Here is an 11,778-nt window from a genome sequence, read left to right on the forward strand (position 1 = left end):
GCAGTAGGCCAGAAAGGGATGACTAGTTTCTCTGGACCATGCTTAAACTAGGGAGGTAGGTAGTGGTGGAGGTGATAAGAGGCGGTCAAATTTTGATATCCATTTTATATATAGTCCATCAGAATTTTCGATGGTTTGAATGTAAGGGATGACAAAAAAGTGAATAAAGAATGACTCCTAGGTTTCTGCTTGAGCAACTTTTAAACTATGGTGCCATGTACTGAGATGGAGAAAACTATGAGGGGATCAGGTTTGTGAGAATGTAATAGAAGGTAAGGAATCGAATGTTCTGCTTTGGCCATGTAAAATTTGCGATATCTGCTAGACATATAAAGGAAGCAGCTGAACAGAAGGTAGGATATATAAATGTAGAGCTTGGAAAAGAGGTCTGGACTGACGATTAAAAACTTTGGAGTCATCAGCATACATAGATAGCATATAAAGCCGTGGGGTTGGATGAAATTATTTAAAGAGTGTAGGCAGATGAGAGAGCCCAAGGTCAAAATCTAGAACACTCCAACATTTAAAGCATAAAGGGAAAAACCAGAAACAAAACTGAAAGAAGCAACCACTTGGGTAAAAAAAAATATGGTGTCACTGAAATCAGGAGAAGAAATTATTTCAAGAAAGAAAGCAAGTTCAATCATGTTGAATTCTTAAGAGTTCAAATAATATGAGAATAGAAAAGTGACTATTGAAGTAAGCAATATAGAGCTCATTAGTGATTTTGACAAATATATTTTCAGTAGAATAGTGAGGATGAAAGTCCAATTAGAGCAGACTAAAGAGTGAATGGGTCAACTGATGAATGGGTAAATAAAATGTGGCATATCTGGGCAATGGAATATTGTTCAGTTATAAAAGGGAATGAAGTACTGATACATGCTACAACATGAATGAATCTTTAAACTATGCTAAGTGAAAGAAGCCAGTAACAAAAGACTACATATTATATGATTCTATTTATATAAACTGTCCAGACTAGGCAATTCTATAAAGACAGAAAACAAAATAATGGCTGCTTAGTTCTTGGTAAGAAGAGGGGTGAAGGGGGTAATAGCAAAAGGGTACAGAGTTTCTTTTTGAGGATGAAAATGTTTTAACTATGGCTATACTAAAAATGTTAAATTTTGTACTTAAAATGGATAAATTATATGATGTTATTTGAATTATATATTTAATAAAGCTGTTATTTAAAAAAGTAAATGGGAACTGAGTAAGTGGAGGGAGTACAGACAACAATTTGCAAGAATTTTTCTTTGGGAAAGAATAGCTGGAGAGGTATACAGGATCAAAAGAAAATTTGTTTTAAGATAGAAATTATGAGTATGTTTAAATGCTGATGGCCTTGATGCAACAGGAAGGGATAAATTGGTGAAGCAGGAAAGAGAGGGGATACTCACAGATATTTCCAAATACCTGCATAATAGCTCCACCTGGAGGTCCTATTGGTTCTAACTCAAAAGTATATCCCAGAAGAGATGAAATACTGCCATTTGCTACAACATGGATGGACCTTGAAATAGTCACGCTAAGCGAAATAAGTTAGATAGAAAAGATTGAAAATCACATGATATCACTTATATGTGGGATATCAAACTAAAAGCAACAAGTGAACAGGACAAACAAATAGAGACTCATGGACATGGACTATAGACTAGTGATTACCAGAGGGTAGGGGGTAGAGGAGGAGTGGGGAGGTAGACGCGGTGAAGGGGGTCAAATATAGGGAGATAAGGGGAAGGTGAAGTGGGTAAAAGGGATGAAATATATGATAGTTGAATAAAACTGGACTTTGGGTGGTAAGCACACAATAGAATATACAGATGTCAAATTATAATGTTCACCTGAAAATTATATAATTGTATTAACTAATGTTACCCCAATAAACTTAGTTTTTAAAGAAAAGTATATCCCAAATCCATCTAGCTCTCTCCTCCTGCACCACTGCCACCTTGGTCCAAACCATCATTATCTCTCATTGAACTATTGTAATAACCTCCTAACTTGGTCTATTCGTTGCCACTCATGGTGCTTTTAAATCCAATTTTTTACTCTGCAGTCAGAATGACCCTTCTAAAGTATTAATTCATCTTGATTCCCCTGCTTAAAACCCTTCAATGACTCCCCATTGCTCTTACAATATAGTCTGAGATCCTTATTTGGCCTGTAAGACTCTAAGATCTGACCCTATGTCTACATCCTCATCTCTGAGCTTTCTTCTCTTTACACATTAGGCTCCAGTGATAGTGACCTTTCTGTTCCTGGAATTTGTCATCATACTTTTTCTCACCCCTCTTATTTTGTTCATCTGGTAGATTTCTACTCATCTTTTCAAAAATAAGCTGTGGGGTTAACCCTCCAGGAAAACTTCCCTGATCAGTCTGGAGAGGGGTAAGGATTTCCACTTCTGCGCTTCCACATTCACATCTTCAAATGCATACCATAGACAGATATGTCTGTTTCCTCCACTGGACACTGAAATCCTAGAGTACAGGGACTAATTCTTAGTCACCTCTGAACACCTACACTAAAAGGGTGCCAGTCACCGAACAGGGCTTCAAGAGAGAATTAAAAAAAAAAAAAGAATGACTACCCTAGGGATGATGAATTTCAATGTAAAGAATAACCTTCTCATCCCAGTGATAAAATGTGTTGCTTAGTGAGATAAATAGTGTTCAGCCTCTTGACATCACTTGCTCACTCATGATGGATGATGATCTACAAAAAAGTTATGCACAGATGGGAAGTTGGACTGTATCTTGGCCCCCAAGTCCTCTTCTAAATCTAAGTCTCTGATTCTATGAAAGCAAAACCTTCCTCTTTTCTTTACTTCTGACTGAAATAGTGCTTCTGAAGTAGAGGTCATGTCACCTTTGAACTGGCCAACTAGGCCAAGGTTAGAAAAGGTACTTTCCAGAAGTTCACTGTCCCAGGCAGAATCACAATACCTGGCTTTGCCTTCTCAGCACCTCTGATTTCCCATCTGAAAATTGACTAATACCTGCTAATTGTATGTTCTGAGATCCTTTGATGAAAATGCCATAGTATGTAAGTATCAAGTATTGTTATGAATAATAAAAATGGATGAAGTTTCTGTTGCTTACTCCTTGAGTGAAATTATAGAAAATGGATGTCTGTCACCAAATCACAGGTCATAACTACATTGTAGAACATATTCAGATTGTTAAAACATATTCAATATATTCGACTCCTCAGTCCTTTAGATTCAATGTAGCAATGTATTTGCTTTTTCAAGATTCTGCTGTCTTAGTCCATTTGGGCTGCTATAACAAATTATGATACACTGGGTGACTTATAAACAATAGATATTTATTTCTCACAGTTCTAGAGGATGGAAGTCTGAGATCAAGGTACTGGCAAATTCAATGTCTGGTAAGAGCTCACTTCCTAGTTCATAGAGAGTGTCTTCTAGCTGTGTCTTCACGTGGCCAAAGGGGGCAAGGGATATCTTGGGTCTCTCTCATAAGGGCACTAATGCCATTCATGAGAGCTTCACTCTCTTGACTTAATCACCTTGCAAAGACCCACTTCCTAATACCATCACATTGAGGGTTAGGAATTCAACATATGGTTTTTGAGGGGAACATGAACATTCAGTCCATAGCATCTCTTTATTACAAAAATGTCATCGAATCTATGGGTGTTTTATTAGGTTTTGTTCCGCAGTTTTCCATCAAAGACAATGAAGCCTCCCTGCAGTGGCTATCTAGTTTGTTGTCTACCCACAGCAGCATACCCCATGCATTTGAAGAACTACTGTTATTTTCTTTAAAAAACTCTGTTGTCTGGAAACAGTGATTGGTATAGACATATGCACCTGATGCAAGCTTGGCCAACCAAAATCACTTCTGGGACTTTTAGTATTCAGTATTGGAAAGAGTAAGTAGAAATTCTTCTCCGGCAGCATTTCTAGGAGGATGGGTACAGAACTGGCCAGCCGCTATGCATCCAGCTGTGTGGAAGAAATTAGTCTGAGAGAAGGAAGCTGCTACTCAAAAGAGGCAGAGATGGGAACTGGCAAAAAAAAAAAAAGGGAGAGGTAGGGCAGGCAAAAGAAGTCAGAGAGAATCCTGTCAGGTATTCAAGTTCTTTTTTCCAGTTCTCTGTGCCTTTCCCATGGCTTGGTTACATGAACCAATAAGTCTCCCTTTATTGCATAATCAAAATTCTAGCTTGGTTTAAGACATTGTCAACCACAAAAATCTAAACTCACATATACATGAAATTTGCTAATAGCTCTAGAAATGAATGAAGAGCTTTACAGTCTCCAAGCATCTCCAGCTCAAGGCAGGGTATTTTCTTTTTTCTTTTTTTAAACTACTTTATTAAGGTATGATTGACAAAAATGCTGTACATTAAATACCAACTATATAACTTGATGAATTTGGAGATAAGTATACACTTTTGAAACTATGAACACAATCTTCCATAGACATATCCATCACCTCTGAAAGTCTACCCTCTTAGTGGATTTATAATTGTACAATACAGTACTGTTAGCTACAGGCACAATATATACAGCAGATCTCTAGAACATATTCATCTTGCATAATTGAAACTTTAAGCCCACTGAGTAGCAACTCCCCATTTCCTCCTCCCTTAGTAATCACCATTGTATTCTCTGCTTCTATGAATTTGACTATTTTAGATTCTTTATATGAGTAGTATCATGTAGTATTTGTCTTTCTGTGTCTGGCTTATTTCACTTAGCATTATGTCCGCTAGGTTCATGAAATGGTGTTTTCTATCAGAGGAACTTTTTTTTTTCTAAAAAGTATATTTATTGAGTTATGAAAACATTAATTAAGTAGTTTACAAATACAACCAATATTTATTAGTAGTTTTAATTTATAGCTTAAAATTCATAATTTGGTTAGTAATGACACAGAAATAAGACATGGGAGGGTCTAGTACAGACTGTAGGATGGAATAGAATTGACTTCTGCTTATCAGAGAAGCTTTTATCAAGAATGTCCACTCTTCATCTTATGGCAATGACCCATAAAGTAAAAGAAATAAGAATGGGCTGACTTGGACATGAAAGGGTTTTTATAGATCACGCGGTCAAACCTTCATTGTACAGATGATGAAATGGAGCTCCAGAGAGTGGAAGAGACAAGGCTTCTAACATCACACAGTAAGTTAGCAACACTGCCAGAAGAAGATTCTGGTTTTCCTGATTTATTCCACATCACTAGTTTTCCACAGACCTCCCCCTAATCTGAAATTATTTGAATAAAATTGTAATGCATTTTTTAAAAATGACAAATTTTATTTTCTTCATGAAATACACAAGAACCTTTACCCCCATTCATTCTATCTCTTCAAGTTTATGAATATGTAAAACATCAAAATTCCAAATTATACAGCTACTGGAGTGTTATGGCTATGACACTTAAATTTTTAGTTCTCCAAACGATTTTATTTCATATCCAATTCTCAACTTTGACATGAAGGTTTAATGAAGAATCAGGTCTCTCGTCTATTTGTTTTTCCTCTTGGAAAACTACTGCTATATTTGGCCTGTGAAAAATGATGTGACAAGTTTTCATTTTGACAATTGTATCCTCAAGACTTTCACAAACTGATGAAATTGCTATTGCTGTAAAATTATCCTGCAGCCATTGTGAAAATATAACATGTATTTCAGAAATCATGATGAGATTCACATCATTATCAGGCCTGTAGATATTTCTTCAAAAGAAAATGTGCAAGTAAGATATTATTGTTTGTTACCATTAGTTGATTGATCAATCAATTATTGAGTACCTCACAGGTACTTATCATTTTTCTAGTTTTGGGGGAACAAAAAATATAAGGCCCCTGACACACTTAAAATATATTGCTATAGACATATTTTCCATTTTAAACCTGTAGCAGCTTCCCCATGGAATTTTACTCTTGTTATAATAGGAAGCTACATGGTAGAACAGCAGTAGCACAGGCTTTCGAATCAGGCTGTGGTGGAATTGAATGACCATTACTGGAGAAGTTACAGGTTACCACTGCTCCTCATTCTCCTCATCTGTAAAGTTTTTATAATAAATAATATATTTATTAATAATATGATTAATAAATAATATCAGTATTATTAATAATTCATATGGTCATTTAGAAATCGATGTTAATATTATTAAATGTTACTATAATTAATCAGTTAATAATTAATAGTAACTATTAATTATTAATAGCTGATATTACTATTGATACTAATATTGATGTTAATGCTATTATCATTGATATAAATATTTATTATAATAAATAAAATTATTAAAATAATAACAAAATACCTGCCTTTCAGGGTTGTTCTCATAATGAAATATCATTTACCTGGCATATAGTAGGTGCTCAATAAATGCTAACTAGTATTCTGATGAATGACTGACATATGTTCATGTTCAGTTGTTTAAGAAAGTATGGTAACTCAAGAAAGTTTAGCAGGTATTTTAGATAGCAATACAGTGTAGGAATTAAGAGCATGGGTTCCCGAGTATGACAAGACATGGCTTCAATCTCAGCTGTACCACTTTAACTAGCTATGTGACCTTAAACAGATTACCGAACTTCTGAAGTCTCAGTCTTCTCATCTCTCAAATGGGGTAATAGAATCAACCACATAGAGTTGTTGCCACAATTTAATGAGATAATAACTGGAAAGAATTTAGCATAGTGCATTTGCTCATGTTTGAGGATGTTAGCATCTGTGCTGTAGAAACACTATGACCACTTTATAAATTACTGTTATTTAGATATAATTTTCTTTCCAATATTCATAGGTAAGAACAACTGAGCCAGTCTTTATTTTCATCTGCTTATGTCATAGATGTCTAAAAATAGCATTAAAAATAACAGATTTAAGGGTTACTTTTTAAAAACACTTAAAGATTTTTCAAGATGATCCATCAAATTTCAGGAAGTCTATTATTTTCAGAGAAAGAGATATAGATCTTCAGCAGTAATTCTTGTCTATGATAATGTACTAAGTAATCTACAGTTTGGGGGACTTTGAGAGAAGGGGCATGTTGTAAATATATTAAAAAGTTTACAGTGAGTCTATGGCCATGACACCCTGAATGTGCCCAATCTTGTCTGATCTCAGAAGCTAAGCAGGGTTGGGCCTGGATAGTATTTGAATGGGAGACTACCTAGGAATACCAGGTGTTGTAGGCATTAAAAAAATGTTACAAGGAAATAAAATTAATCTTCTAAGTAGTCTGAGATTGTGTACAACTAATATCATGAAAATCCAACTGCTAATATAGTTCTAAAGGAAAGAAAAGATAAAATCAAAAGATTGCGCTGTTTCAAATGCATTTTGTAAATATAATAAGATTAATTTTAAAAATTTTACTGCATTAAAATTTTTAAAGTTAAATTTTTTAAAATGTATTTTTGAATTAAAAAATATTCCACTAGACTCAATGTCAAGGAGAGAGCAGAAGAGAACTAACATTTATTGACTATCAGCCACATTACATGATCTCATTTAATTCTCATAATAACTCCCAGAGTTAGATGTTTGTGTTATCCTCATTTTACAGGGAAGAAAACAGGCCCAGATAGATAAATTAACTTGTTCAAGAACACACAGTGAATCAGTGATTCGAACATGAATCTATTTAATTCCAAACTTCTTATTTATTCCAGAGCTAGTCCTCACACTGACTCCAATAAACTAAGTGCTCTTGGACATGTCATTTAGTTTATGTCTTGTATCAGTTAGGTTGCTTTTGGCTTCAAGCAGCAGAGTAACTAACACTAGTTTAAATAACAAATACATTTGATTTTCTCACATTAAAAAGAAGTTTGAAAATAGGTAGTTCCAGAGAAGGGACTGCAGCTCAAGCTCCCAGTTCTCTTTCTACTATCCCTCATTCAGTGAGTAAGCAACAAATCCTGTTCAGCAGTGTACTCAGCAGTTCCAAGCATCACACGATTGCCTGACCTCTTCCAAAAGCAGGAAATGAGTAAACGAAAGAGACTTTCTCTCTATATGCCTCTCCTTTGATCAGAGAGAAAAATCTTTCCCAGAAGACTCCAGTGGATTTCCCCTTTGTCTCACTGACCCAGACTAAACCACATGACCACCGTAAATGTGACAAGAGAAACGGGATTACCATGCTAGGCTTGGACTAGTAATGATAGTAGCTGGGGATACCTTCCCTGATATCAAGGGCTCTTGGCTTGAAAGTCTGGCACAATCGGCATTCAGCTATCAAGAATGACATGGAGTGGGGAAGCCAATGAGAAGGCACTCAACAGTATCTGACTTGGGCCTCATTTCCTTATCAACAAATGAGCAAGTTGCTCAGAGCCATTGCTCAGTGAGATGGAAGAGAAGGCTCTAGCTGCAGTTAAAAGACAAAACTAAAACCTGAGACATATAAATACATCAGTCAACATATGCACTGTCGACTCAAGCTCCTGAGCATGGCTCATTCCCTATCCCTGGTCTTTTGTAAGTTTTCTCCTCTATTAAAGCTGACCTTGACTTTCTTTTTAATCTAATTTTATAGTTGATGGGTACTAGAGGTGGGATGGGATAGATAGAGCCTTGTTCTTCTCCAGTCTCCCTTCTTCCTTCACCTCATCATTCTAACATCTGATCTCAATCAATCTGGGTTTAGAAAGTTGTCCTGTCTCATGCTGGTCATAGAAAGAAATAAGATACAGAGGAAATAGTCCATGGCAGTAGTGTCATAGATCTAGAACAAATTTGTTTTCTGTTAGATTTCTAAGTGAATTATACTTGACCTTGAGTCCCTCCCACTTGGAACATTTTCTACCACACTTTGTATTGTTCTAAAAAAAACCCCAAAACAGTTGTCATGTTTTCTTTAAAAGCTTATAACAGTTTAGTGACTCCCCTTAAAATGGTTTAAGGGTCTGTGCTATGGAAGAATTCTCATTTATTATTTTGCATTCAATATTTTACCATCAACCTCTCTGGGGACATGGAGAAAATTAATGCCTGTCAAAATATTTTATAACCTTCCTAAAATTACAGTACTATAAAAACTATATTTAAACTGTAATTTAATTCTTGATAACACTGTCATTTTCCCTCATATATAGAAAATTTATTTTCCTATCTTTATAAGAAATGTTTTTTATACAGATTTTTCCATAAGACTTATGGCAGACCACCTTCACTTCTCCAACACAGTGATCTAATCACCATTTCAACTTTTTCCTTTTTTTCCTTTTAAATACTTACTGAGCTGGGAAAAAAATGAGTACCTGACTCTTCTGGGTAACTAACAACTCCAGCTATGTCCTCAAACAAAATGAAGTGGAGGGGGAGTAATTATATGAATCCAACCAATGTTCATGTTGATAGTCTATCTAGACCACTTCACCTCACCTTGGTCTCGACAGCCTTCAGAGGAGGAAAGGCAAAAGGGTTATCCAGATTATCAGGACTGGTTACTTACTATCTGGCCTTGACTGTGCCTTCATTTATTCCTTTACTTACGATGACTAATTGTTCTCCTTCTAAGTGCTGGGCCCTGACTGTTCTAGGCACTGAGGAAACAGCAATGAACAAGACAAACAAAAATCTTTGCTCTCCAGAGCTTTATACACACCCTGTGTTGGGGAAAATTATCAGCCTCCAGTGAAAACACAGGAAGTGAAACCATGAATGAATTTTAAAGAGCCTCTAGAGTGGTTCAACCTCCTCGGTGGATTAATGAAATCTTGGACCCAGAGGAGGGACATCTTTTATCTAAAGTCACACAACTGGTCCATTGTGGAATTGGAACCCATATTTCTTGAATAATCATTGTTAGTGTTTATTAAGTACACTATGCACATATATAGGTTGAACCATAAAAATGCTTATATTTGATTTTTGCCTGAAGAAATGAGAATTTTAGAAGATTCAATCTATTATTATCACATTATATTCTCACAACAATTTTATAAGGTGAGCAATACATCATCACCAATTTACATATGGGGAAACAAAGCTGAGAGAAGTTAAGTAACATACCCACTTGGCACAGTTGGGCCTTAAACTTGGATTTGTTTGATATAAGAGCCAGGGCTTTTAGTCTCTATACTATATTATCTCCTGAGATAGTGGCTGTTACTTTCCACTGTGCTGTTTCTCACCCCAGGGATCATGTAGTCAATTGATACATTCATTTAAAAGCAGAAATCTGGGCTTAGCAAATTCAACAATTCTAATGAAATCAATTATATAGATACTCATTATGTAACCTGGATCTAAAGTGTCAAAATGATTTTGGTGAAATTTCTTATAGATTTAAAAAGTTATTTGGAAAATAGTGTCATTTTATGTTTAAAATAAAATAATGGGAACAATCAAAACTTTTAAAATATATGTTTAATCTGAAAGCAGGATATCTAATCACATGCGTATTCATTCCTAACAACTTGATTTCACTCATGTAGAGCTTATGCCTGATGATATTATCACTATATTCTCAGGCAACCTGGCTAAGGAACCTTAAAAGATTTTTTTTAAACTCTTCCCTCTTCGTCTTTTGACAATATCCACTAACTGATTAATCAACAAAACCTGAACATGCTACCCTCAAGTTCATCTCTTAAATTCAACATCACATCGCTCATTGCTTCTTTTTAAGTTCAGTCATCATCGTATTTTAGTTTGGGTGTAAGTTTTCGTGATACCTTTTCCAAAATGTAATCAAGTAGAACACAATAGCAGTTGAACAGCCACCCCCCACATTCTTCAGAAAGCCTGTAGTTTTGCTTCATTTTTGGAGAAAACACGTTGAAAATTATGTGAGAGTGACTCCAATTCCAGCAATATGAATACAAGAGCAGAAGGGGACACTGAAGATCCATCCAGTTGCACAGATGTCTTTGTGAGGTTTCTCGATGTTGTTCTACTTCTTGGTCCTGTGTACATGTGATGATGAAACCATCAGGGAGTGTGGCTCTCCATTTGGAATCCTTGAGAGCAGAACTCCCATGGAACCCTAAACAATTCTAAGATCAATAGAAATTCCAAAATAAGTTGCCTAAATGGGAGGCTCCTCAATGGAGAATGAATGCTTGGAGGTATCGTTAAAGGTCTATTGTTTGACATTTTATAGAAAGCACACATTAGCTTTGTAATTAGAAAAAATATAAATAGGGATTTTAAATAGACAAAGAGCTTTAAAGAGACAAAAATCTGCTTAGGAGAGTGGGTTGGGCAGTAGGTGGCATAGTTGTTTCAACTTCTGCTTCTCTCTGCCAGGCTGGTGTGCACTAGAGCCCACAGGCAAGCTGGCCTCACACTGGCAGAATGCCAGCAAGAGTGATGAATATAGAAAAAGAAAGGCTGCAATTAACATACAGCATGATGTGACCAGTGGCTATATCTAGGCGTGGGGTTACCACAGATTTTTTTTTAAATCTTCTTTGCGCTTTTGTGTAATTTTTATTTTTTCCATGATGAACATATAGTACTTGTAGAATAGGGAAAAGAAAGGCATTTCATCTTTCAAAAGAAACATTTTTAAAGGTGTCAAGTCCTGCCTCCCCAGGAAGGATGCTGCTCCAGATCTAGATTTTAGAAGGCCTTTCTACTGCATTGCCCAGCCCAGGAGAGCCCTAGAGAAATGTCTTCAGCTAACTTCGGGGCAATAAACTAGGCATTCAAACTTACTAATGTCAGTAGGTTGTGGAATTACCTCTGTTCAGTTTACTAAGAATTTTCCAGGTATTAGCTAAGGAGTTTGGAGTTGTTTTGAAGCCTTAACAAGTTCACAACTATAG

At 35.8% G+C, this 11,778-nt stretch overlaps 1 pseudogene; it reads left to right on the top strand.

Annotated features, from left to right (window-relative positions):
- Positions 1-7,075: 7,075 nt before the first annotated feature.
- On the top strand, positions 7,076-7,194 carry LOC118607910 (annotated as a pseudogene).
- The last annotated feature ends 4,584 nt before the right edge of the window (positions 7,195-11,778 follow it).

The sequence above is a fragment of the Rousettus aegyptiacus genome, unplaced genomic scaffold (genome assembly GCF_014176215.1).
Source record: "Rousettus aegyptiacus isolate mRouAeg1 unplaced genomic scaffold, mRouAeg1.p scaffold_m13_p_9, whole genome shotgun sequence".
Taxonomy (NCBI): Eukaryota; Metazoa; Chordata; class Mammalia; order Chiroptera; family Pteropodidae; genus Rousettus; species Rousettus aegyptiacus.